The following is a 26,261-nucleotide window of genomic DNA, read 5'->3' as shown; positions in this document are numbered from 1 at the left end:
CATATCTTGGCTACTGAAAATAGTGCTGCAATGAACATCGGAGTACATGTGTCTTTGCAAGTTGTGGTTTTCTCTGGGTAGATGCCCAGGAGTGGGATTGCTGGATCAAATGGTAGTTCTATTTTGAGTTTTCTGAGGAATCTCCATACTGTTTTCCACAGTGGGTGCACCAATTTATAATCCCACCAACAGTGTACTAGGGTTCCTTTTTCTCCACACCCTCTCCAGCACTTATTGTTTGTAGACTTTTGGATGATGGCCATCCTGGCTGGTGTAAGGAGGTACCTCATCGTGGTTTTGATTTGCAGTCCTCTAATAATGAGTGAGGTTGAACATCTTTTCACGTGTTTTTTGGCCATCCATATGTCTTCTTTGGAGAACTGTCTGTTTAGATCTTCTGCCCATTTTTTGATGGGGTTGTTTCTTTGGTATGGAGCTGCAGAAGGTGTTTATAAATTTTGGAAATTAATCCCTTGTCCATTGATCCATTTGCAAAGATTTCCTCCCATTCTGTGGGTCATCTTTTCGTTTTGTTGAGGGTTTCCTTTGCTGTGCCGAAACTTTTTAAGTTTGACTAGGTCCCATTTGTTTATTTTGTTTTTACTGTCATTACTCTAAGAGGTGGATCTGAGAAGATGTTGCTGTCGTTTACATCAGAGAGTGTTTGGTCTGTGTTTTCCTCTAAGAGTTTTATATGAAAGCAAGTTTTTTAACTGATGTAACTGTTGGGTAGAACACTGGACAAACGCTTTCCACGGCATTTAGAGCAAATTGTACAACATCTCACCCAGCGGAAAGAAGGATAACTTAGCTGGATGGGAAATCAATGCACTCTAGACATTGTTTGAGTTCCCTCTGACTTCTATAATTACTTTCAATTGTGTAGCTTTCCTGACATTTGAGATTTCTTAAGTAAGGCTTCCAAACAGTTAGCATTACTTACTACTGAGCCAGGGTATTTACTGGCCAAGGAAGGCAGCTGCTGAATGATGCTGCCCTCCCCTCCAGAGCTGTGAATTTACAGGCAAGTATTTTCTTCCCATTTTGTCTGTATTTGGTGACAACCATTCAGGGATCTCAAAACCAGGTGCTCACTGGAGTTCCCGTCGTGGCTCAGAGGTAATGAACCCGACTAGAATCCATGAGGATGTGGGTTTGACCCCTGGCCTTGCTCACTGGGTTAAGGATCCGGCATTGCCATGAGCTGCAGTGTAGGTGGCAGATGCAGCTCGGATCTGGCATTGCTGTGGCTGTGGTGTAGGCCAGCGGCTGTAGCTCCAATTCAACCCCTAGCCTGGGAATTTCCATGTGCCTCAGGACCACCCTAAAAAAGCAAAAAATAAAATGAAAATTAAAAAAAATAAAAACCAGGTGCTCACATTTATCAAGCTCTTCGGTCTCTTCATGACACAGGCTGATGCTGTCTCTCTCATTTTATTCAGAAAAACTAAAGAAAAAGGAGTGAGAGGCCTTGTCCACTGCACTTCATCATACAATTTATCAGGGATGAGTGAGAAAAAAAATAATAAACCCTGATTTTCTGTCTCCCACTCTCTGTGCCAATTAATACATCCTGTTCCCATCGAATACACTAATGAGGAACAGACGAGGTGGCACAAACCTTTTCAAATCCTTAGAAAATTCAACATATCTTTCCCAGGACAGTTGTGTGTTTCTTCCTGATCACATGTTTTACAAGCAAATAGCACAAAGAATGTGTTTGAGACTTATTTTCTCCCCATTCCCAAATCTGTGCATTAAAAACAATGAAGAGGCTTGAGTCCTGGCTGTGGCGCAGCAGGTTAAGGATCTGGCATTGTCTCTGTGGCAACACGGGTTCGATCCCTGGCCCAAAGCAGTGGGTTCAAGGATACGGTGTGGCTGCAGCTGTGGCACAGGTCACAGCTGCAGCTGGCTTCAGTTCCTGGCCTGTGAGCGAGCGTTCATACGCTGTAGGTGCGGCTGAGAAGAGAAAAAAGAAAGACGCAGGCTTTGCCTTAGACGTTCCGGAACTCATCTTCACGTACGTGTTTTTCGTCCTCCTCTTCATTTCTGTTCCTCTTCAAATTTTGAAAACTACCTCCATTGAACCTAGTGTTCATTTTTTTCTTTTTTACTTTTTTTTTTTTTTCTCTTTTAGGGCCACACCAGTGACATTTGGATGTTCCCAGGCTAGGGGTCAAATCAGAGCTACAGCTGCAGGCTTATGCCACAGCCACAGCAACACTGGATCCAAGCTGTGTCTGCGACCTACAGCACAGCTCACCACAGCATCAGATCCTTAACCCACTCGGCGAGGCCAGGGATTAAACACAGACCCTCCTGGAGACTATGCTGGACTTCAACCTGCTGAGCCACAACAGGAACTCTGAACCTAGCATTCAGTTGGGATTGGCTATATCGGTTTCATCCTAATATGGATTTGCATAATATAAACTGATATAGTTGTACTACCTTTCCCAGGCATGTTTACTTCAGGAATAAAAGGTGTTATCAACAGCTAAAGTAACCGTGTGCATGAGAGACACTCGGCATGGTCCTAATTAGCTTTACTGATTTATAGAGCAGCATATGCTGAGATTTCCTTCCACTCTTGATAAAAATTATCCCCACATGCAAGGGATGGTGAGCAGTGAAGAAGCAGAACAGAGGTGAAAATGAAAAAGGTGGAATATACCATCTCTCTTCAAGCTCATGGTCTGGTAGGGGGGTGCATAAAATAAATACACAAATAATTATGGCATAAGGCCCAATACAACAGGTATCGGTAGAGATACAAAGTAATTGGAGTGAAGGAAATTCATATTTATTATTTGCCTTCTAATTTACATTAAATTTATATCTATTGTGTGAGCACCTTTGCATGTATTTTTATGAATGGTCTCATAACATTATTTCAAAGAGATATTATTACCCCTACTTGAAAAATGGGAAACCTAAGGCTAATCAAGCTTAATTTATTTCCCCCAAGCAAATAAATAACAAAGCCAGAAACTGAACCATGGTTTCCTAGTTGCCAAGCCATGCCTTCCCTCCTATGCAGTGTTGCCTGGAAATGAAGGGGGGACCACATCTGATTAAGAGAAAGAAAAGCTTCACAGAGGAAGTGACATTCGAGATGGGCCTTGGTAGACAGGCAGGGTTTCAAAGGGCAGTTTAGCATCAAGAGAGAATTCTGGGCAAAGACACAGGGATGAATGGTGTTAGAGGGGCATAAGTCATGCCCAGGAAACAACCACTTTGTCCAAGTGAGAGGGAGTGTGGCAGAGTGTAGACTGCATGACTTTGGACCTAGACTGCCTGGGTCCCATCCTCACTAGATCTCTGTGCATCAGCCTGGAATCAGGAGTCAGGATCCAGTGCTGCTCTGACTTTGGATAAAGTCGGGAGGGCATCTCACATGTACACACAAAGTCCCTCCCTGTCTCTCCAGGAGGTAAGGTCCCCCAGCCAAACAGCACCTCTTATCATGGGACCCTGCTTCAGCCTGAGTAGGGGGTTTCGGTTCCCCGCCAGCCCATGGAATTCTTCAAACAAGCCACGTCCTCCCTGGGGAACCAGGGCCACCTCACTCACTTGTTGCAACAGAGCCAGCCTCCCTAAGGCCCTCCTGGATCACTCTGTTCTCAAAGCCCCTGGTGGCTCTGCAAGGTATATGGTGTCCTCTTCCCCAGGTTGGGAGAATATGAGACAAGGAAACCCCATCTGTCCAGAGTCAGGGGTCAAGTGCTGGGCCATCCCCATGACTCTAGGGTAGGAACCGCTCCCTCACCAATGGGATGAAGAGATGATTAAACGACCCCATTTAGCTGTGTGACCTGGGGGAAATTACTTCACCTCTCTGTGCTTGGTCTCCTTGCTTGTAAGAATGTAGGTGATAACACAGTTTCGTGAGGCTGCGATGAGGGGTCAAGGAGAGTCTGGCGCAGAAGGAGCACCACCAAAGTCTGGTGGTTGCCAACGGCTTCCTACATGTCCGTCATGTCACACTTTTTAACATAGTAAGCCCTCACCATAAACCTATGAAGAGAGGTAGTTGTGATCATGCTTCTCACCATCAGTGAGGCACTTGCAAAAGAGCAGATAAACCTTATGCTGCAGGCCCCCCAGCTGATGAGTGGCGGAGCCGTAATGGAGATTCAGGCAACTGATTTCGGTGCCCTCACCTGCCAGAGGAAGGCTGCCAGGTCCCCAAACCCGCCCATGTGACATTAGAGACAGGAACACGCCCCGTACAGCTCTCCGGGGAATTAACTGTAGTTCTTCAGTTTGCTCCCGCGGCCACTGGAATGCACATTCCCTGGAGGCAGGAGCACCCTGGGTCGTCGGTCCCTGAGCCTCTACTTCCTAAACGGGTGCTCGGCCTGCCTCACCTGCGTGGTCAGCGTGCCTCACATGCTGCAGGTCATTTGGCTCTGCTGACCATGCTTCCCCTTTGGAAACTACTCCTGCTTTCCAAGATTCCGATTTCCCCTTCTCCTCTCCCTCGGGGCCTTCTCCTCCTGTCCCGGAACCACTGGATTCCTCCTCTAAAGCTCCAAGTCACCTTCTCTCTGGCCCCGTGTACATTCTTCCTCAGGAAACTCCCAGCGACAGTTAGCGATGCCCTTTCATTTCATCTATGCAGTTGACCTCAAAGTCTGTATCTTGGCCTCGCCTCTTTCTCAAGCCCGATGTCAGGATTTCTAACTTTGTTCTCCATCCATTCTGCGGGTCTACAGGGAACCTCATCATTAGCAGCACCCCACCTGCCCTCACAGTCTCCTCCTCCCAGGGTCCTTGTATTTGGTGTCGTTTTCTTAAACACTCAGGCTTGAAACACGCTGCCCTTCAGGCGCCGGCTCTCACCGGCTTGCTGCCTGCGGTGTCCCTGCCGCCGAGCTCTCCTGTGCCGACACCCAACACAGCCCAAAGCAGGTCCTCACTGCTTCTGGCTTCCTTCGGCTGGTGATGGCCACTGACAGGTTTCCCACCTCCAGTTCTTCTCTGCTTTTTCCACCTCCACATTGCTGCCTGCTTAATAATCAGCCAGAATCTTAACTCTGAACATTTGTAGAGGAGTTTGGGGGCCAAAAGAGACTTACAGTGTGTCTGAAAAGGGGTTGGCATTTGAGGAATAAAGACACAATCCATAGGTGACTTTTCCCCAAAGGAAACGTTTCACAGTGAGATCAGAGAAAGTGGCAGAGCCGTATTGCAAGGGGGTAGAGAAAGGGTTTTGTTTATGAAGATATAGATTTGAATGAGTCCTATGACTATAGATCTTTTCCGCATTAAGAGACAAAGGAGAAGCTGAAAAGGGAAAATCCAGGTGAGAAGAAGTGGGGGTGGATTAAGGAAGGTGAGGGATGGAATGAGATCGCAGACACGGTGGGAGTGGATTTCCTCGGGAAAGAAAAGCGATGCCTGTTCAGGCTTAGAGAGGAGGCGGGAGCCGCGTGGAGGAGATCGGAGACGGGCAGCCAGCCGAAGGGGCACTGGCTAGATGACCTTGGACCTCACGGTAAAGCGAGGGCCCGCTTATCTTGTGAAATGGGGGGAGGGAGGGGTAGAACAGAGGACATGAGAAAAGTGGGGGGTGGGGAAGGACTTCTTAAGGAACTCAACAAAAAGTGAACATAAAAATAATCCTGGTGTGATTTCTTCTCCAAATTTTTAAGCTTCCTTTGGTGGGATCAGTATTTTATTCCAGGTCCAGTCTCACACTCAGTCAATCATCAAACACTCCTGGAATGTTACTATCTAGCAGGTTCATGCTTAGCCCCAGAATACCCGCTCGGCCCCTGCCAAAGTCTTCATGGGAAAAGACTTGTAGAGAAAGGAAAACGGTAGCAAGAATTGTTTTTGACGTAAACAAGCCATTTGCTGCTTCCCACATATGAGGAAAACAGTTGGATTACACATCAGGGTCTGGAGACTTCAAACAATGCTACCAGGAAGTTAATGGAACAGGGACAAGGAAATTACTATGACTCCACACTCCATAAAATAAAGAAATAATTTAAAGTGCAATTTGTCACTGGAGAAACAGAGGAAACTGAGCCGATAAAATAACCCAAGAAACGATACGAATGATGTGATACTACTGGAATGGCGTGGATCGTTTTGTATTTAAGATTTAATACTCTTCTCTAGAATGGCCTGGGCAATCTAAACTTGGGGGCAGGAAATGTCATTTTATAGCACATTTCTGGCTGCAACTCAGTCACCATGCATGTAGGGGTTATGGTTTCGAGTAAAGAACATCTGTTGTCACCTTTGAAAACACCACTTTATGACTTTGCGCACATACCTTTATGGAGCGCATATATATACGTGTCAGTGGAGGGAGTTAAATAACAGCGTCTGCCCTGGAACTGAGTTTTCGTTTTTGAAATTGTGTAAAATAAACTGTTTTTTCTAACAGATAATTAACATCTCACAGAGTCTGGTTCCCCGTTCTGTGGGGAGCAGCTGACTCACTGAACCACAGGGTCTCGCCGTCTCCTCTGCTCCCTCCCACCAAGGGTGGTTTTGGGCAAAGCTGACGAGGTGGCTCCAAACACAAGGGCACAGCAGGCAGTTTCTCTGCAGCCCAGAGTCTCCAGGGCCCTTCCTCGCCTCGAAAGATGCCAGGACCTTCGCTCACATGCTCCTCCGCTCCCAACAGAACGGCCCTGGGGACCACCCGTTCACACCGAGAGACCACCAGCGTGACCACACCGGATTACTTTTAGCAGGCCAGAGCGCGGGCATTCAAACCACCGCTGAGACCTTCTCAGGAGCATTTGAGAAACTCTTATTCCCAGTATCTCTACGACGGCTTTGAGATTTGGAACTGCCTTCAAACATCACATCACATTGGTTCCAATGGCCTCTGTGACAGCCAACCTTCCTGCCTGGAATGCGACTTTGATTTCTGGGAATGACGAATGGTCATTCTGAACCCAGTCCCTTGAAAGCATTGGGCAATGGCTTTTGGGGTCCAAGATGACTTCATAGATATTTCCTCGTGACTGAAAGCACCTTAGGATCCAGGAGCCAACCAGGCACCGAGACCCGATGGGATCCTTGCAACTGTGGGTCTCCAGCCACCCGCCTGGCCAGGATGCGAAGTCAGATGAGAATGGCAGTGGTATTAAGTTGAGAACAGGCAAGCGTCCCCGTCACGTGGTGGATAGAGAGCCGGTGACATTCGATTTCAAAGGCCAGTGAAGCTTTCTACTGCACCCCCATTCTCTGCTTCAATGGCTCACAGGTTTACTGCTGAGCAGGCCTCACTACACTTTTCAACACCCGCACCTTTCCGGTAACCGCTCCTCATCCTCAAGGCCAGTGCTCCCTCATTAAAGAGCTTTCTCTAGAGAAATGGCCATATTTTAAAAAGTTGTATTGGAGTGTAGTTGACTTACAACATTGTATTAGTCTCAGGTGTACAACAAAGTCAATTAAGTTTACGTAGACATATAAGATATCCATTCTTGGTGGATCAAAAGAATTGCCATCCAGAGAGAAATGGCAATTGTGTTGATCCACCATAGATGTTGCTAGTAGCCCAGGAGCCAACAGCAAAGGCAGACTCTCAGGTTCCAGGGCAGACCCACCACATGTTAACAAGCTCCAGGGGGTGAGGGGGTATGGGAAGCAAACCGAATTAAACCAACAAGCCTAGACCAAGGGTTTCAAACTTGAACATCAAGGTCACCTGCAGAGTTTGTTTAACAACCCAGATCGCTGGGCCCACCCCCGGAGTTTCAGATTCAGTGTCTATGCTCCCAAACTAATCTGAATCCCTTTGATTTTGGTTCCTGCAGTTGAAGCAGTTTGTCAGGATCTTCCCAACATTTAAGGAAACAGAAAGTTGTTGGCTCCCACAGACTGACTGACAGTCGGTCTCAATTTGAGGCACTTTTTTTTTTTTCTCAGCAAACTCTCACTTCTGGGTGCATTTTCTAACTACTTTCAGCCACCCACATAACTGCAAATATTGAAGGCCTTCCTTCTCGAGCATTGACAGGAGGATCCAAAAGCCTATCCATCATTTCAAACTGAGCACTTTGAAATGTTTGTGGATAGTTTTCCAGACTGTACACAAAAGTGACTTCTGATGGGCAGCCTTGATTCACCAGGAATGAAGTGTGGGGCCCTCAAATCTCTAACATTTCAGAATTTCTCACTTAAGAGAAGAAATCTCCATGCCTTAGGTGGCAAAGACACAAATCAACTTTATCTTGGTATCCGATTTTGCCGGATGCATTTGCTTTGGTGTTTATGTTCACATTTTCCATTCTAGACTTTGAGGCTTTGTATGTAGGTGCTAATTTCAAAAAACATATTTCATCACTGACTACCTTTGTCCTTAAAATAAACGGCAATAACCTAAAAGCCAAGGTTACAAAGAGGTTTCAACTTGAGTTCTAATTCTTGAGTATGGGTGGCAATACCTGGAGTCCTGGGCTAAGGAAGATTTTGAAGCCAACACCAGACTCAGCATCAGAATGCAATGATTGATTAGTGATGTCTGCTGTGGGAAGGGGAAAAGTGGTGACAGGCTTTGGCCCTTCTTGGTTTTCCAGCTTACATGAGGTTGAATCTCTTATAGGGATTTATACCTGAAGCTAAAGGATGCACCCACATGAAAGTATTTATTTATTTTTTTTGTCTTTTTAGGGCTGCACCCATGGCATATGGAGATTCCCGGGCTAGGGGTCCAATCATACCTACAGCTGCCAGCCTACACCACAGCCACAGCAACACCAGATCCGAGTCGTGTCCGAAACCTGCATCCTAGCTCATGGCACTGCCAGATCCTTAACCAACTGAGTGAGACCAGGGATCGAACCCACAATCTCATGGTTCCCAGTTAGATTTGTTTCCTCTACACCACGATGGGAACTCCAGCCCACATGAAAGTAAACTGGATCTTCTTGGAAACATGACCTTCCTAGAGCCCCTAAAATCTTACCAAAAATTTGACTGTCTTGAGCTCTACTCCATATAGAAACATGGCGGCCATGGTCTATCCTGGAAGTCCTCTTCTTTTTTTGTTTTTTGTCTTTTTTAGGTCCTCACCTGTGGCATATGGAGGTTCCCAGCTAGGGGTCCAATCAGAGCTATAGCTGCTGGCCTACATCGCAGCCACAGCAATGCAGGATCTGAGCTTCATCTGTGACCTACACCACAGCTCATGGCAACACCGGATCCTTAACCCACTGAGTGAGGCTAGGGATTGAATCCAAATCCTCATGGATACTAGTTGCATTTGCTACCCGTGAGCCATGACAGGAACTCCCATCCTGGAAGACTTAACAATTCCTTTGGTGCTCACTTACCCACCCCTGTGGGAAAGGATGTTTCTCTCTCTCCAGGACCTCCCACTCCCTGGGTCCCATTAACATTTAAGGAAAAAGTCTTATTTATGAAACAGAAACAAGCTCACAGATCTCAAAACCCATCTTATGGTCACTCTAAGTGAAACCATTGGGGGGGAGGGAAGAACTGGGGGAGTGGGAATAACACACAACATAACACTGCCATATAAAATAGATGATAAACAAGAACCCCCTGTATAGCACAAGGAAATCTACTCAATAGTTTGTAATAACCTATATGGGAAAAAAGAATGGATATATTTATTTGTATAACTGTTTCACTTTGCTGTACACCTGAAACTGACACAATATTATATATAAGTCAACTATACTCCCAAAACTTTTTTTTTTAATTTAGTTCACTCCCAAATAAAGTAAATCTAAAGCAGTAATTTTCAACCAGAGGAGATGCCCCTCCCTTCCCTGTCCCTGGAAGAGACATTTTTTATCATTACATGTGGGGGTTGGGAGGTTACCTGCTTCTAGTGGACAGAGGGCAGAGGAGCTGCGAAACCTCCTACATAAGACAGTTCCCCAGCAAAGAACTACTGGACCCAGAACGTGGATTTTGCTGAGTCTGAGAAATACTGAAGCAGATGATTGAAATTCAGGTCCCTGAGTGCCTGGTCCAACCTATAACAAACCCTGAACTCATGACTCACTAAGTGGAGAATGCAGTTCTTCCAAGGAGAGGAAAATGAACCCAGTTGTTGCTTTCGACCTAGGGAAAGTGCTATCCTTATGATGTCTTAATCAAATTAGAGGAAATCGTGCTTATAAACTCCTACACCCTAGCATTCCTGCAAAGCCAGACACATGACTTACACCTTTTTATAGGAGCACATTATCTGTGGCCACATCAAATCTGTCTGGGAGATGTGGCCAGACGGGTAGCCTGCCATTCCCCTCCCAACTAAGAAAGATCAGGATAAACAAAACCCTTCTCTGCCCCCTGCTTACTTACAATAAATGGTAATTGCAGGCTTTTTCCGCCATCTTTAAGATTCAAACATTTTAGTGACTTGTGATTCCCACACCTATAAACACAATGTGCTCAAAATGCTACAATCCTAAGAAATAAATATGAAAACCCCAGTTCATTTAAGACATCAGGGAAAAAAAAAATGATTTGTGGGATTTTTTTTTTCTTTCCTGATCAAATAACGACCAAAATCGGCTACAACGCTACACTTTTAAAACATTGTAAGCTGAAGCTTTTTATTGCAATGAGTCTGTGGCTTTGCAAGGCAAGCTCAAAAGTTATGACAATCAACTAAATCCCAAAGGGAAGAGTTTCGTTGTATAAGCACTGGTTTTGGAAACGAATATTTTGTAGAATCAAAGATTCCAATAGTAGCTGGGTTTTCTCAACCCTAAATTCTTCTAAGATGCATAATTGGATATTATGCAGTTAACCGAGAAGGACCTTTGGAGAAAACAAAACCAAGGTCCTCTTAGATCTTCGAGAACATTAAAAGCTAAGCTTTCAACTCGAGCCAAATGCCATTACCATGAATTTCTTCCAATATATTGTTTAGTCACAACGCTTTAGCCTTGATATTACAAGTGGGCCTGAAAGTTCAAAATTATAAAGTGAGACTCCAGGATTTGTAATGCTGGAGACAGGCCGTGAGCAACATACAGCATGGGATGGGTTTACCTTGTAAAACGCTACTAATGACAAGGCGAACTGTGTGGGATTTGGCCAAAGTCTCCCCAAGAGGACTGCGAAAGGTGCCCAGATAAAAGCGGCCGGTCCCCCCAAGTGGCGGCAAGAACAACCGGAGTAGGAGTGGGAATTTTACAATTACGGGAAGGGAGTGTGTCTCTGCTTAGAGCCTCTGGTTTCTCGAGGACTTCTGGACTCTTTAGGCTGCGAGCATCCTTTCCTTGGAAACTTCACGCAGACTTGCAGACCTTCTCTCCATCACTGACCACAGTCGGGAGACCAAGTGACGATGGCCTCAGTGTTATCCCAGGCGGCTCATTAAGAGGATAGTTGTGACCCCTGCCCTATGGCTGCCTTCGCCCTGACCTCAAATCCAGTCCCAGTGCTTCTCGTTCCCACTCTTCTCATCACAACCTCACAGAATATTCCGTCCTCACCCTCTGTTCACAGAACTGCCCCAGGTTCTTTCTCACCATTTCTCCAGAATTTTCTTAGCACGCTGTCATCAGCAAGCCCTGTCTTTGGTTCCTGCTGATGCTGACACAAGATGACCTCTGGCTTCCGGTGTGGCTGGTGACCAAGAGGAGGTGTCTCAAGCTGGGTCACTTATGCGCTCAAGCCTTCAGGGCCAGCTGGATGCTGAAAATAAAATTAGATTGGCTTTGAAAGTTTGGTCTGATTGGCACAATAGAGAAGAAAAGACTTTTTTCTCCCCCATGTGAAAGAGCAAGAACAAAAATTCAGAGGCAAAAATGTAGAGGCATTTCCAGCAAATAGTTCGCACAGAACCACGGCAAGGCAACTAAAAGCAAAGGTCAGCATCACCCTAGATGCAAGACTCAGAAAATGTTCTGTTTTGTCCAACGGGCCGGAGGAGTTATGACTGTTTTGAGATAAGAGTGGTTATGTGATCAAAGTGTTTCGGGAAAACCAATTAGATGGTGAAATGGGTTGGGGCTATGGATGGATGGAAGAGAGTCCAAAAAAGAAGATATCGGTGAGGCGCTATTGGAGTGATGGGGAGTGAAGTGATGAAGGCCCGAGGTTGGGGTAAGGGAATGGAAGAAAATAGGGAAGTTCCGCTTGTGGCTCAGTGGTAACAAGCCTGACTAGTATCCATGAGGATGTGGGTTCGATCCCTGGCCTCGTTCAGTGGGTTAAGGATCCGGCATTGTCACTGCTGTGCCTTGGGTTACTGCTGTGGCTTGGGTTTTATCCCTGACCTGAGAACTTCTTCATGCTACAGGCTTGACCAAAAATAAAAATAAAAATAGGAGTTCCTGTCATGGTGCAGTGGAAACGGATCCGACTAGGAACCATGAGGTTGCAAGTTCAATCCCTGGCCTAGCTCAGTGGGTCAGGGATCCAGTGTTGCCGCAGACGCAGCTTGGATCTGGCGTTGCTGTGCCTCTGGCACAGGCGGGCAGCAACAGCTACGATTAGACCCCAGCTGGGAACCTCCATATGCCGTGGGTACGGCCCTAAAAGGACAAAAATAATAATAATAATAATAAATAAAAATAAATAAAAATAGGGCTGATAAAACAACCATAGGGATGTTATAAAGATGAAATAGCATGTAGAAGTAGCTGGTGCTACTTGTTTTAGAAGGGACGTACACTGAGTTATAGACCATAATAACCTGACTATACCTGAGGAGACCTCTAACCAGAGAGAAGCCATCTGCTCTATTTTATTTTATTTTATTTTATTTTATTTTGTTATCTTATCTTATTTTGCTTTTTAGGGCTGCACCTGAGGCTAGGGGTGGAATTGGAGCCACAGGGACAGCAACACAGGATCAGAGCTGCATCTGCGACCTACACCACAGCTCAAGGCAACACTGGATCCCCAACCCACTGGGCGAGGCCAGGGATTGAACATGCATCCTCATGGACACAAGCTGGATTCATTTCCTCTGTGCCACAGAGGGAACTCCCTTCCTGCTCTTTAATCTGTCACCTGCAGGCGTCGACAAGGAAGGGCTCAGTTAATTCAAGCATCACCCTCACAGTTAACATCCCAAACTCCTCCGGCCATGAAGGTGCCCATGAATTTTGAATGGCTCTTTTTTCTTTTTGAAACCAAGTGAAGGTATCCTAATACCAGTTTAATAAAGGGAATTTCAAAAAAGTGGTGTGTCATAACTCTCTTTAAACAGTTCAGTTGGGATTTAGCCTTTACGTTAAAAAAAAAAAAAAAAAAAAAAGCAACAATCAACTCCCTTCTCAAGTCCAGGATCACCTTCTCTTTGCTCCTGGGAGACGCCTGTGTATGATTCTGCAGCACAACCAGCCCATTTACAAATGGGCCCATTTCTGAAAAAAGACTTTAACCTAAATGCAAATCTCTCCCAGAAATCAGAACTTAAGAAAAACAAATCTGTTTGGTAGAAGTTCTTCAGCTCCTCAGCTATTTCTGCTCAATCGCAGAAATAAGCCGACTCTAAGGAAGCCACCATGGCCTAGCGTTCGTTTATCTTCACTGGGAAAACGAAGCAAACTGGACACGGTGACTTTCTGTCATTTATTTACAATGGAAAGTGTGCGCCGGGCCGGGGCTGTGTTTATGATGTCGGGGATTGTTTCTCTACCTGCGGTAAACTTGGGACCTGGGTTTGCTCTACTCTTGTAAAGCTGCCTTTAAGAGCTGTCTTAGTGGATATAGCTTTTTACCCCTGGCTAAACGGAAAGCTTTCTTCCTCATCAAAGTCTGAATGAAGCTTTTGATCTTCCTAATCTCGAGCTTGTTCACAGTCTATGCATACACAAGTGAGTGATGTTCTCCTGTGTCTATGGAGCCTCTTAAAACCCAAGGAAATGTGCTTTTTTATTTCACTCTTCGTCCCTAGGGACCACGGAGAGTGATTGAATTCTGAAGTGATGGGGGTGGTATAGACGATTCTGGCCCATTTTTATTACTGCTTAAATTTTGAATCAAAGATTCAATAGTTCAGAAAAACAGCTTGATACATTAGCATCTGACCTGAATTTCTATGGTGTCATTTAACTGCTCCGTTCTTGGCGATTCTGTTCAACACTTCCAGCCCCAAGTGTGGGTAACGTGTCTGAGGAGCCTCAGCAGCCCTGGTCTTTGGTCATCTTTCAATGTGATTATTGCTATTGGTTTTGCAGAGAAATGTGGTGATAGCATTAAAATTCCATATGGATTTTAATTAAATGCTGATGTTGAATATTAATCCATTTTGTACAGTAGAAAAATTAGAAAATACATCATTCCATTCCTCAGAAATAACCAGCCTTTGAATACGGACATAATTTACTCTAATCTTGTTTGTCTTTGTTTCCTACACGCTTGAGATCATTCTTTATATACAATTTTATAGCCTACTCTTGTTTTGCTTAACAGTTTTGTCATTGGCTTCCCTATTCTCTGCACCCTCTCCAGCATTTATTGTTTGTAGATTTCTTGATGACGGCCATTCTGACTGGTGTAAGGTGGTACCTCATTGTAGTTTTGATTTGCATTTCTCCAATAATTAGTGATGTTGAGCATCTTTTCATGTGCTTTTTGGACATTTGTCCTCTTTGGAGAAATATCTGTTTAGATCTTCTACCATTTTTGTATTGGGTTGTTTGTTTATTTGCTTGTTTTTTGGTATAAAGCTGTATGAGATGTTTGTGTATTTTGGAGATTAATCCCCTGTTGGTCACTTCATTTGCAAAGATTTTCTCCCATCCTGTGGTTTATTTTTTGTTTTGTTTATGGTTTCCTTTGCTGTGTAGAAGCTTTTAGGTTTAATTAGGTCCCATTTCTTTATTTTTTTTTTTCATTACTCTAGGAGGTGGATCTAAAAAGATATTTCCGCAATTTATGTCAAAGAGTGTTCTGCCTGTGTTTTCCTCTAACAGTTCTATAGTATCCGGTTTTATGTTTAGATTGTCAACCCAATTTGCATTTATTTTTGTGTATGGTGTTAGAGAGTGTTCCAATTTGATTCTTTTACATGGAGCTATGCAGTTTTCCCAGGACCATTTACTGAAGAGGCTGTATTTTCAGTATATTGTATATTCTTGCCTCCTTTGTCATAGATTAATTGACCATAGGTGCATAGGTTTATTTCTGAGTTTTCGATGCTGTTCCACTGATCTATATTTCTGTCTTTGTGCCAGCAACATACTGTTTTGATGACTATAGCTTTATGGTAAAGTCTGAAGTCAGGGAACCTGATTCCTCCAGTTCCATTTTTCCTTCTCTAGATTGCTTTGGCTATTTGGGGTCTTTTGTGTTTCCAAAAAAACCCTCCTACACTCTTGATTGTAATGTAAGCTGGTACAACCACAATGGAAGACAGTATGGAGGTTCCTTAAAAAACTAAACATAGAACTACCATATAATCCAGCAATTCCATTCCTGGGCATCTATCTGGAGAAAACTATAACTCAAAAAGACACCTGCACCCAACATTCATCACAGCACTATTTACAGTATCCAAGATATGGAAGCAACCTGAATGTCCATCGATAAAGAACAGATAAAGAAGATGTAATATATATATAATATATAATATGTATATTATGATATATTGTAACAAAATATTACTCAGCCATAAAAAGAATGAAATAATGCCATTTGCAACAACATGGATGGACCTAGAAATTATCATAATAAGTGAAATAAGTCAGAGAAAGACAAATATCATATGAGATCACTAATATGTGGAAACTAATAAAAATGATACCAAAAAAACCCTTATAAAACAGAAACAGATTTTGAAGCCAAATTTATGGTTATCGAAGGAGAGATGTAGGGGGAAGAGGGAGAAATTAGGGGGTTGGGATTGACATATACACACTACTATATATAAAATGGATAGGTAACAAGGACCTACTGTATAGCAGAGGGACGTCTACTCAATACTGTGTAATAACCTGTTGGGGAAAGAATCTGAAAAGGAATGGAGATATGTGTGTGTGTACACAAAACTGATTTACTTCGCTGTATACCTGAAACTAACACAACTTTGTCAGTCAAATATACTCCAATAAAATTTATTTTAAACAATCACATCATTGCATAGGTTTTTAAGCCCTCTTCACAAACATTTTAATGGCTACATGATATTTCCTCATGTGGTTATACCTTACCTTCATTATCCAACTTGTATGTTTGGGTCATTTCTTACTTATATTATACTGCCTTAAATATAACTATTCATAAGTCTCTGCCCTCCTAAGTATTTCCCTAGGATAGCATCCTTGAAGCATAACTTCAGGGTCAAAGGATCTTGGATTTTAAGGGTATTTTCCTCCACATTTAAAAGTCTGAATGATTTCTGAGACTTGATAAAATGTGGTATTTTGTAATTGTGAGGGAGAATACATAGCCCTGTCAGTGTGAACATGCAAACACATAGACCCTGTGGTGAACATTACAAAGTTCTATCTATGGAGTATCCGGTCTCTGTGTGTACACTTCTCTCAAATACGTATGTCTCTTCATTCTCTTTGTCATGCTATCCACACAATTGTTCAAATTTTCCAAAACCCACAAGTTTAAAATATATACTTGCTAAAACATTCTTGGATGGCACAGAAAAAACTTAAGTACTCTGAAGAGATGAACACAGAAGGGTGGAAAAGCAAGAACTGTACTTTCAATTCACATGCTTCTGAATTATTTGAACTTTTTAAACTAAGTGCATGTATTATATTCTTCAAATGTCAACAGGGTGATGGTCATGCTGGGACTAAAATTTCCTCTTTTGTTCTTTTTCCTTTTTTATAATTTAAATAAAAGATTATTTTTGAAGAAATATAAGTTTCTATCATCCAATTCATATGAAATGTATTAGTACAAGTCAACAAAAAGTTAAACTCTTTTTTTTTTTTTTTTGCTTTTTTAGGGCCACACATGTGGCACATGGAAGTTTCCCAGGTAGGGGTCGTATCAGAGCACCAGCTGCCGGCCTCCGCCACACCCACAGCAACTTGGGATCCAAGCCGTGTCTGCAACCTACACCACAGCTCATGGCCACGCAAGATCCTTAACCCACTGAGTAAGGCCAGGGATTGAACCTACATCCTCGTGGATACTAGTCAAGTTCATTACCGCTAAGCCGTGATGGGAACTCCCAACAAAAAGTTAAACTCTTGACAATAAAAACTGTACATGATAAAATATTTTATCGAATACAAATGTAAAATACAGAATCTCTTTCTTTCGTTCTTTTTTTTTTTTTTTTTCATTCTATCGCCACACCCACAGCAAATGGAAGTCCCCCAGGCCAGGGGCTGAATCTGAGCCACAACTGTGACCTACACCATAACTGTGGCAAAGCCGGATCCTTTAACCCAGTGCACTGGGCTGGGGATAAAACGCACACCTTGGCAGTGACCCAAGCTACTGCAGTTGGAATCTTAACCCACTGCACCGTGGTGGGAACTCCAAAAAATAGAATCTTTTTTTTTTTTTTTTTTTTTTTAGGGTTGCATCGCAGTATATGGAAGTTCCCAGGCTAGGGGTCAAATTGGACCTACAGCTGCTGGCCTACACCACAGCCAAAGCAAAGCAGGATCCAAGCCAAGTCTGTGAACTACACCACAGCTCACGGCAATGCCGGATCCTTAACCCACTGAGTGAGGCCAGGGATCGAACCCGCGTCCCCATGGACCCTGGTCAGGTTTGTTACCACTAAGCCATGATGGGAATTTTAAAAAAACAAAAAACAAAAAAAACCCAGAATCTTTTAATTAAATAAGATGAATGAAATTTGGCAGGGGAAATCTGCACTTAGTTGAATAAAAGGCCAAGAACAAAACTCTAAGTGTGTAACTGGTAAAATTTTCATTTTTCAACATCTAATGTAGCTGGAAATTTTCATGTTTATTAGCTTTTATTTTATTTTAATTTTTTTAGAGAGGAAGGAAGAGGAAGGAGGAGAAGAAGGAGAGAAAAAGAAGAGGAAGAGGAAGAAGAAGACCACAGGTGAGAAGAAATAAAAAAGAAGAGAAAAGGGAAGAAGGGAGAAGAAAAAAAAAACCATATGTATGATTCAAGAGGGCTATAAGAACAACCAGTAATTTGATCTAAAAAAGGAGTAAAAGAAATTATAGAAAGTCTAAACAAAGGGAGATATCTTGTAATTGATCTTTAAATGTCAAATTTTCCAAATTCAGCCTTGGAATATTTCCTTTGCCAGTGTGAGCTTCTGGGATAGGATAGCTTTTTACAATGTTTCTGTTTATTATATTTTACATTTCCGATTTTATTTTAATTACCTTTTACGGCCACACCTGTGGCATATGGATCTTCCCAGGCTAGGGGTCAAATCAGAGCTGCAGCTGCCACCCTAAACCCCAGCAATGCTGGATCTGAGCCATATGCACGACCTACGACACACCTTGTGGCAACGCTGGATCCCTAACCCACTAATCGAGGCCAGGGATTGAACCCGAATCCTCATGGATACTAGTTAGGTCCTTAATCCGCTGAGCCCCAATGGCAACGCCTATATTTCCTCTTTTAAAAACTGTTCATGCCCTCTGCTATTTACATATCAGGTTCTTGATGTCTTTCCTTATTAATCTGCCTTATTTTTATGTTATACATCTATGCGCCGCTCATTTGAAATGCTTACTGCAATTTTTTTTAGTCAGCTTGTGTATAAAGTATTAAAATGACTGCTTTGCTTATTGCATCGTGACAGAAATTTCTCCTAAAAGTTGCAAGACTTTCAGCCACGTTCATTCACTGTTCACAACTCAGCATACTGATCCGGCATCTGTCTTGTCCTATGCAGACGTGTGGTGCTTCGAGTCGGTGAGCCCCTGAACTCTCCTCCAAGTTGGGCCACAGCCCATTTCCCAAAGGTGGCAGAGCATTGTCTTATTGGCCTGGGGCTGCCATGACCAGGTACCACACACACTGGGTGATGTGAACAACAGAAATGTTTGGTCGCTCACTCCTGGAGGCTAGAAGTTCGAAAGCAAGGTGTGGGGGGAGGGTCGGTCCCCTCTGAGGGCACTGAGGGGTCTGCCCATGCCCTCTCTTCGTTCCAGCTGGTGGGTTGCCAATCCTTGACTTGAAATTGCATCCCCGCAATCTTTGCTTCCTCTCTGCGTGGCAGCGTCTCTCTGTGCATGTCTGTCTGTGTCCAGATTTCCCGTTCTTTAATTTTATCCTTTAAGCTCATTGGAGCATAGCTGATCATGTCTGCTGTACAACAGTGACTCAGTTATACGTGCACACACCTCCGCTCTCTTTCCGATTCTTCTCCCACATGGATCATCACAGAATATTGGGTAGAGATCTCTGTGCTGTACAGCAGGTCCCTGTTGGCCAGTCATTTCTTATATCTCAGTGTGCATGTGCCAATTCGAACAAATTTCCCTTTTTATAAGGACACCAGTCATATTGGACTGGGATCTAACCTAATGAATCATTTCCAGTAAGGGCACATTCTGAGCATTTCCACTCTTCCAGCAAGAACAAAATACACACACCTGTACAAGCTAGGAAACACTAAACGTATAATTTTGGTGATTCTGCCTACATGTTGAATGCTCTATATGTTTACAATTGGCATATTGGGAATATTATACAACATTAAGATGATAAAGTTCATGTTAATAATTTACTATTTTAACCTATCTTAGAAGGATATTAAAGAGCAAATTAAAAAGTCACAATATGTTGGGAGAGAGATGACAGAAAAAAGGGAAAAGCTTTATATACTGACACCTTAAACAGCACTGTTTTCTGACATTTTGAACAAGGGCCCCACATTTCCGTTTTGCACTGGGCCCCACAAATTATGGAGCCTGTTGAGCAGAACAGCCCAGCCCACCACCAGTGGTCCCAACGTAAGCCCCCGTCACCACAGTGGGACACCCAGCACCAGTGACTCCAGATGTTGAATCCTAGAGCCGCAGCTCAGATGCACTGGGTTTCTACCAGTGCCCTAACGGCTCACACCTGTAGCCACTGAAACGGCCTGATGCGTACCTTCTATCCTGGAGAGGGTGAGTCTCCCCAGGTTAAAATCCAGGTGTCGTCAGGATGAGTCCTTCTCATGGGCCAGATCTCCCGCCTCCTTCCTCTGTCTCTCTCTCTAACTTTGCTGGGAAAGCCTCTCTGATTTTAAGGACTCACGTGGTGAGGTAAGACCAAGCCAGATAATCCAATATAATCCTGGCCTGCAGTCTCCAGGGATCTAAGCTCCCAGGCATAGCCGCCTCCAGGTCTGGTGGAAGGGCAGCCGCTTGGCAGGACTTAGGGAGCGTGGAGAACCTTACAGCAGGAGGATTAGGGAGATAAGGACTTTCATCTCCCTGGCTGAGTCGTACAGGAAGACAAAGCAGGTGCTGCGTAAAATATACGGTAACTGCAAGAGCCTATGAGTTGGTAGAAGGAAAGGGCAGAGAGAAGCAAGAATCACTCGTGCTCCTGGTGCCAAAGCAGCACTGTGTAATGCGGCGGGAGAAGACGCCGGAAAAGCATGGCCCGCCATCCTCAGGCTGCTGCCGTGAACCCTCACGCTTTACTGCATTTGTAACCTCTCGCCATGCTCCAAGTGGAGCAATTCACTAGGCCGTCTTATTTTCTCCAGCGTCAGATTGATTTTTCTTTTGCCTTATTAGATGCCCTCAATAATCATGTCAGAGAGAGATTAAGATACTATAGGAAAACATAAAATTCACATAGAGCTTTTAAGTCAAAATGGAATTTTAAAATCTGGATATTATTTAGGGGGATATTAAATTTGGTGGTTGTTTTTAATGCAGTTTAAATTGCTGCAGAGACATAAAATATCAACAACCAAAAAAAAAAAAAAAAAAAAGGATTTTAGTAACACCTAACAAGCAGGCTTGTGATTTAGACATTTAGCCTAAAACTTAATGAATGCCGCTGCAATACAGCAAAGGCCATGCAGCATGTGTTAAGAAATCAAAAAGAAAGGGCAACAAATTTATGCTCACAATGACAACAGCATTTTTATACTGGTGATTTCTGAATACGCAAGCGCTAGAATCAGAGAGTATATTCCCTTCTATGTGGCACATTTTTTTTGAAGAAATAGAATATTTTCAGTGGGAAAAAAAGCATGCAATCATTTTGAAAGACAATGACTCTAAAGGCTTTCATCCAAAACTCTAATTTTCACGCAACCGACATGAGCCGCATGCATTATAGCACGTGCACTAAAGTCTTTTATTAGGAAAGTTGGTGAAGGGGGAAGAGAGAGAAAACTGGACAGCATGGGGGGTTTGGTTTGCTGTTCAGTAAGCCAATATGGGAAATTAACTATCAGGATTAAGAAAGAGGGGAAGGGGAAGCGTTGGGGGGGGTAAATTAGAAGCGGGGGATTAACATATACACACTCTTGTATAGGGGATAGATGATGAACAAGGACCACCTATAGGGCACAGGAAAATCTGCTCAGTATTCAGTAGTAACCTATATGGGAAAAGAATCCAAAAAAGAATGGATGGAAGCATATGTATAACTGAATCACTTTGCTGTACACCTGAAACTGACAACATCATATATCAACTACACTCCAATAAAATTTAAGAAAAAAAAAAAAAAAAAAAAGAAGAGGCTGGGAGGTGGAAGGAGATTTTCACCATGTCCCTAGGTTGCTAGGAATTCATGGAAGTGGCCTTTATTTTGATGTAAAGGTGACTTCTTTCCTGGGCTTCAAGCAGTAAGTCAACATACACCCTTGCATTATGGGGAGGGTGGGGGGTAGAACACACTTTTTCTCTCTTCCTGTTTCTTTCGGCCTAGCGCAGCCTCCCCAAGCCTGAGGCCAGTGTGGGAGGCTGGAGGAAAGTGGATGTGGACGCACAGACCAGCCTGCACTGTCCCAGCCCCGTCACGTCTTCCCAGCTGGGCTCTGGTCTGATGCCAAGTGGTCAGCTTACATGAAAGCTCTTGATGGGCAGCCACGCCATCAGAACCAAAATCGCCACAGCAAGAAGGCACCTCCGTGGGGAACCCCAAAAATGGACTGGAGATGACGAAAGAGCATGGGGTGCCCAAGTCTAACCCTTTCCTCTCTATGGAACATGCCCCAGTGTCACGACAGAGCTCACACAGGGGGGACGACCAGACGAGCAAGGCGCTCCCGACCGTAGCAGCAGACGCCTGCACAAAGGGGCCCTGAGACCCACTTGATATGAGTCACCTCCTGATTTATTCTTTCCTGCAAACCTGACTCCTTTACCTCCTTCTCCCAGAGGCCTGTTCTCCCCGGAGGGGACGACGAATAATAAAATGCTGTCCTTCCCAGGACACACGTGGGAAGTAAAATGCTACCACTCCAGAAGGTTGTAAGAGGTGCGCCCACAGCAGAATTTTAGGTGACAGATCATTTTCATCAGGGGGTCTTTTCAGCACCCCCTCACATTACACTGCCTCGTCATTATCATTTTGCCTTCTGCTTTGCCGCTCACCATGGATTTATACACACACATTTTCTTTGATCAGATGTTAATCCAGCAGGTCTTTTGAAAGCAACTACAGGGGTGGGGGATGGGGGATGGGGAAAAAATCAGGCACCACTGCCTCCTGTAAGGATCTGACTGTTGTACAGGGGAGCAGGCACAGGCTGTGACCCCAGGCTGGCTGTAGAACATGCATATTTTAGCCCCATAGTGGAACCGGTGCTGAGCAAGCATTTCTTGGGGCGCGTGTGGGGGAGAGGAGAGCAAACACGGGTGGAGGAAAGCTTGGGGCCAAGAAACTGCCCTGCTGAGGGCCGGGAGGTCCGCCCCCTGGTGTTTTAGGGGACAGACAAGTGGCCCTGGCTGTTTGCAGCATACATAGAGGGATCAAATCAAAGATGACAGGGTTCCCATTGTGGCCCTGTGGGTTAAGAATCCGACTAGTATCCATGAGGATGGAGGTTCGATCTCTGGGCTCACTCAGTGGGTTAAGGATCCAGCGTTACTGTGAGCTGTGGTGTAGGCTGCAGATGTGGCTTGGATCCCTTGTTGCCATGGCTGTGGCGTAAGCCAGCAGCTGCAGCTCCGATTCGACCCCTAGGCCTGGGAATTTCCATATGCTGATGGTATGGCCCTAAAAAGAAAATAAATAAATAAATACATACATACATAAAAATCGAAGAGGACGTGATAAAAGTGGTCTGGAGCCAAATCAAAGTCATGAACATGATTGGCGCACTCCACAAACACCTCAGTGGGAGAGACCCCACGGCTCCTTTGACAGACAGGGAGCCTGTGCGGCCAAACCACACAGTGGGGCAGCAGGTGGGGTCCTCCAGTCTTGATTCCCTCACTCCCAGCTCGTCCCATCTTCACATGGACCAGTCAGGCCTGTGGCCTCCTATGCTCTTCACTCTTGGGGCGGTAAACTCAGCTCTAGGCCTGCTGCTGTGGCATGAACTGAATCCCCAAGGACAGGGTGCAGTTGGAACACCAGTCGCTGTGAATGTGATCTTACGTGGAAATGGGTCTTTGCGGATATCATGGAGGTGGAAGCTAAGATGAGGTCCTGCTGGAACAGGACAGCTGTTAACCCCATAGGACTGGTGTCCTTGCAAGAAGCCCAGGCCAGAGATCAACGCAGGAGGACCCCACATGGAGACAGACACAGAGAGGGCATCACGAGGATGGAGGCAGAGGGGGGTGACACAGCTGCCAGCTGAGGAACACCAAGGATGACCAGCACCCCCAAAAGCTGGGACGTGGCTCTGCTGACACTCGATTCTGACGTCTCAACTCCAGAACTGGGGGAAACTCTCTCTTGGCTGGTAGAAGCCTCCCTGTTTGTGGCCGTTTGTTACAGAACCCTAGGAAGTGAACACGACGCCTACAGCGATGTGGGAGCCCATGTCCAGCTCGCTGAGCATCTGGTTTAGTTCAAGGACAGAATTTGCAGGGGGTCTGTAAGGATGGACTGGCTTCCCTGCATCCAGCTAACTCTAACCTGGAGGCACCTCGCCTTGCACAGGGGCCGGAGTTTAACACCCTCCCTCCACAGGCTCCGGCGGCCAGGAATTGGCTTTGCTTCCCCAGCTGTTCCCGTCCAGAGTGGCAGAAAAGTAAGTGGAGCATTCTCCAAGGGGCAAAGGCGGGCCAACCCCAGGCTCACATACTTCACAAGAGCATTGAAACCAGACAGAGGAGCATCAGAGTCAGACATCTGAAAAGAGACTAAAAGTTCACTGTCTTTGCCCCTCCTCCTCCTGCAGAGAAACAGAGACCCAGCGATTTCAGTTGCCTGCTGTTTACACATAAACTTTATCCCAGAAACATGTTTTGGAGTTTGTAAAACGCTAAGGATGCCAGGACAGAAATTTAGAAGGCAGAAAGTAAAAAAAAAGGGGGGGGGGAGGCTGACTTTTCTAAAAAAATACAGAAACCAAGACCAAATAACCAAGGATTGTTCTAGAATTCAAAACAGCTTGGGAGAATGCATCTTCACCAGCAATGGAAACCTCAACAAGAGACAGAACGGAGAACTTCAGCCAGACGAAGAGGGGGAGGACGACGGGGAGGGAGGACGCTGGCACGGGCAGGAAGCCGTGGAGCAGGCAACATCCAAGATGGCCCACATGCCGTCACTCACTTCCTCGCAGGAGATAAAGATTATCAACCTCAGGTTCCAGACGAGAAAGCAGAGACCCCGAGCTGGGCGTCCTTGACCCGGTCACAGAGCTAACAAATGGGAGACCCACATTTCAACCTCCTGATGAAAATCGAGTGTTTTCAATTGTCCTGTCCTTAGCTTTTCTTTCTTTCTTTTTTTCTTTTTTAGAATTACCCAAACAAGGCAAGAAGGGTGGAAAGTTGGCATCTTGATTAAAACATATCAGTACATGAGATGAACACTCAGAGGAATTGAAGACTGCATACATTGGTTTTGTTTTGTTTTGAAATATGGGTGATGAGAAATGAGAGCTTCCAGTAAATACAGAGAACTTAGTTTTGCTCAGATATCTTGGTTCTAAGGCAAGCGTGAATAAACCAGGCAATAATGCAAGAGGGGAAAATCTGCGGAGGAAAATGACAGGTTTTTTTTGGTCTGCCTTTGAATCTCCAAATATTTGGCACAAACCTTGAGAACAGTTCAAAGATATTTCCTCCCAGCTGTAAGTTAAATATTAGAAGGGAATATGTCCTCATTGTGAATACAAACATAAAGCAAGAACATAAAACCGTCAGTTTCAAAGAAGATTGTATTTCTCATGCAGCTGGTACCTTATGAAACCAGCACGAACCTCATCCTTTTCTTCATTCTCATCTGTGACCCTTGTGTTGGGCTCTGCCCATGGCCTGAAGCAAGATGATACTTTCCAGAAGGTTTGAAACAGTTTGCTTCACTCAGAGCACGGGGAGAGGCAAGTCACGAGCTGGCAGGTCATAAATACCAAGACTTGAATCCGTGGCACGGCCACTCTTTGCGGTAAGGTAGCCCATCTCTTTTTCTAAGTATCCTTATCCACGAAATGAAGACATAGCCGTGCTGTGGTCAAGATTAAATCAGAGACTGTGTGTAAAATACTGGCTGTGCTTGCTTGAATGGTGGCCCCCGAAAAGCTGTGTCCTCTCTGACCCCCAGAACCTGAGTGTGACCTTATTTGAAAAAAGGGTCTTGGAGTCCCTGCTGGGGCTCAGTGGGTTAAGTACCCGAGCAATATCCATGAGGATGAGGGTTGGATCCCTGGCCTCGCTCAGTGGGTTAAGGATCTGGCATTGCCTCAAGCTGCAGCGGCATAGGTTGCAGTTGTAGTTCAGATCCCACTGTGCATGGCTGTGGCTATGGTGTAGGCTGGCAGCTGCAGCTCTGATTTGACCCCTAGCCTGGGAACTTTCATATACTGCAGGGGCAGCCATAAAAAGGAAGAAAGAAAAGAAACAAAGAAAACAGGGTCGAAATTTCTAAATGCAATGACAAGTGTTCTTATAAGATGCAGCAGATGAGAACACAGGGTCAGGGAGGAGAAGCCGTGAAGACGGAGGCAGAGACTGCGCTGCTGCAGCTATAAGCCCAGAAATGCCGTCGGCCACCGGATGCTGGAAGAGGCAAGGAATGACTGTCCCCTGGAGACTCATAGGGAACACAGCCCTGCTGGGACCTTGATGTGAGACTTCCAGCTTCAGAACTAAAAGATAATACATTTCTCTTGTTTTAAGTCACCCAGTTTACATTAGGTTGTTCAGGCAGCCCTAGAAAACTAATATACCTGGAAAATTCTCCAAAAAAAAAAGTTTATTCTCTTGTCTCATTCTTCCCCTTCCTCAGCTGGAGTG

General features: G+C 44.7%; 1 long non-coding RNA gene across 1 annotated transcript in view; it reads right to left on the bottom strand.

Annotated features, from left to right (window-relative positions):
- LOC110255854 overlaps nucleotides 1-20,802 on the bottom strand; it is a 154,343-nt gene extending 133,541 nt beyond the window's left edge. The window contains exons 1-2 of the long non-coding RNA XR_002336752.1: nucleotides 19,987-20,802; nucleotides 11,493-11,658 (exon numbers count right to left, since the gene is read on the bottom strand). This is a non-coding gene — a long non-coding RNA (uncharacterized LOC110255854). The remainder of the gene's footprint in view (nucleotides 1-11,492; nucleotides 11,659-19,986) is intronic.

Source organism: Sus scrofa, chromosome 11 (assembly GCF_000003025.6).
Source record: "Sus scrofa isolate TJ Tabasco breed Duroc chromosome 11, Sscrofa11.1, whole genome shotgun sequence".
NCBI classification, from domain to species: domain Eukaryota; kingdom Metazoa; phylum Chordata; class Mammalia; order Artiodactyla; family Suidae; genus Sus; species Sus scrofa.
This window is presented reverse-complemented; position numbering and strand designations above follow the sequence as displayed.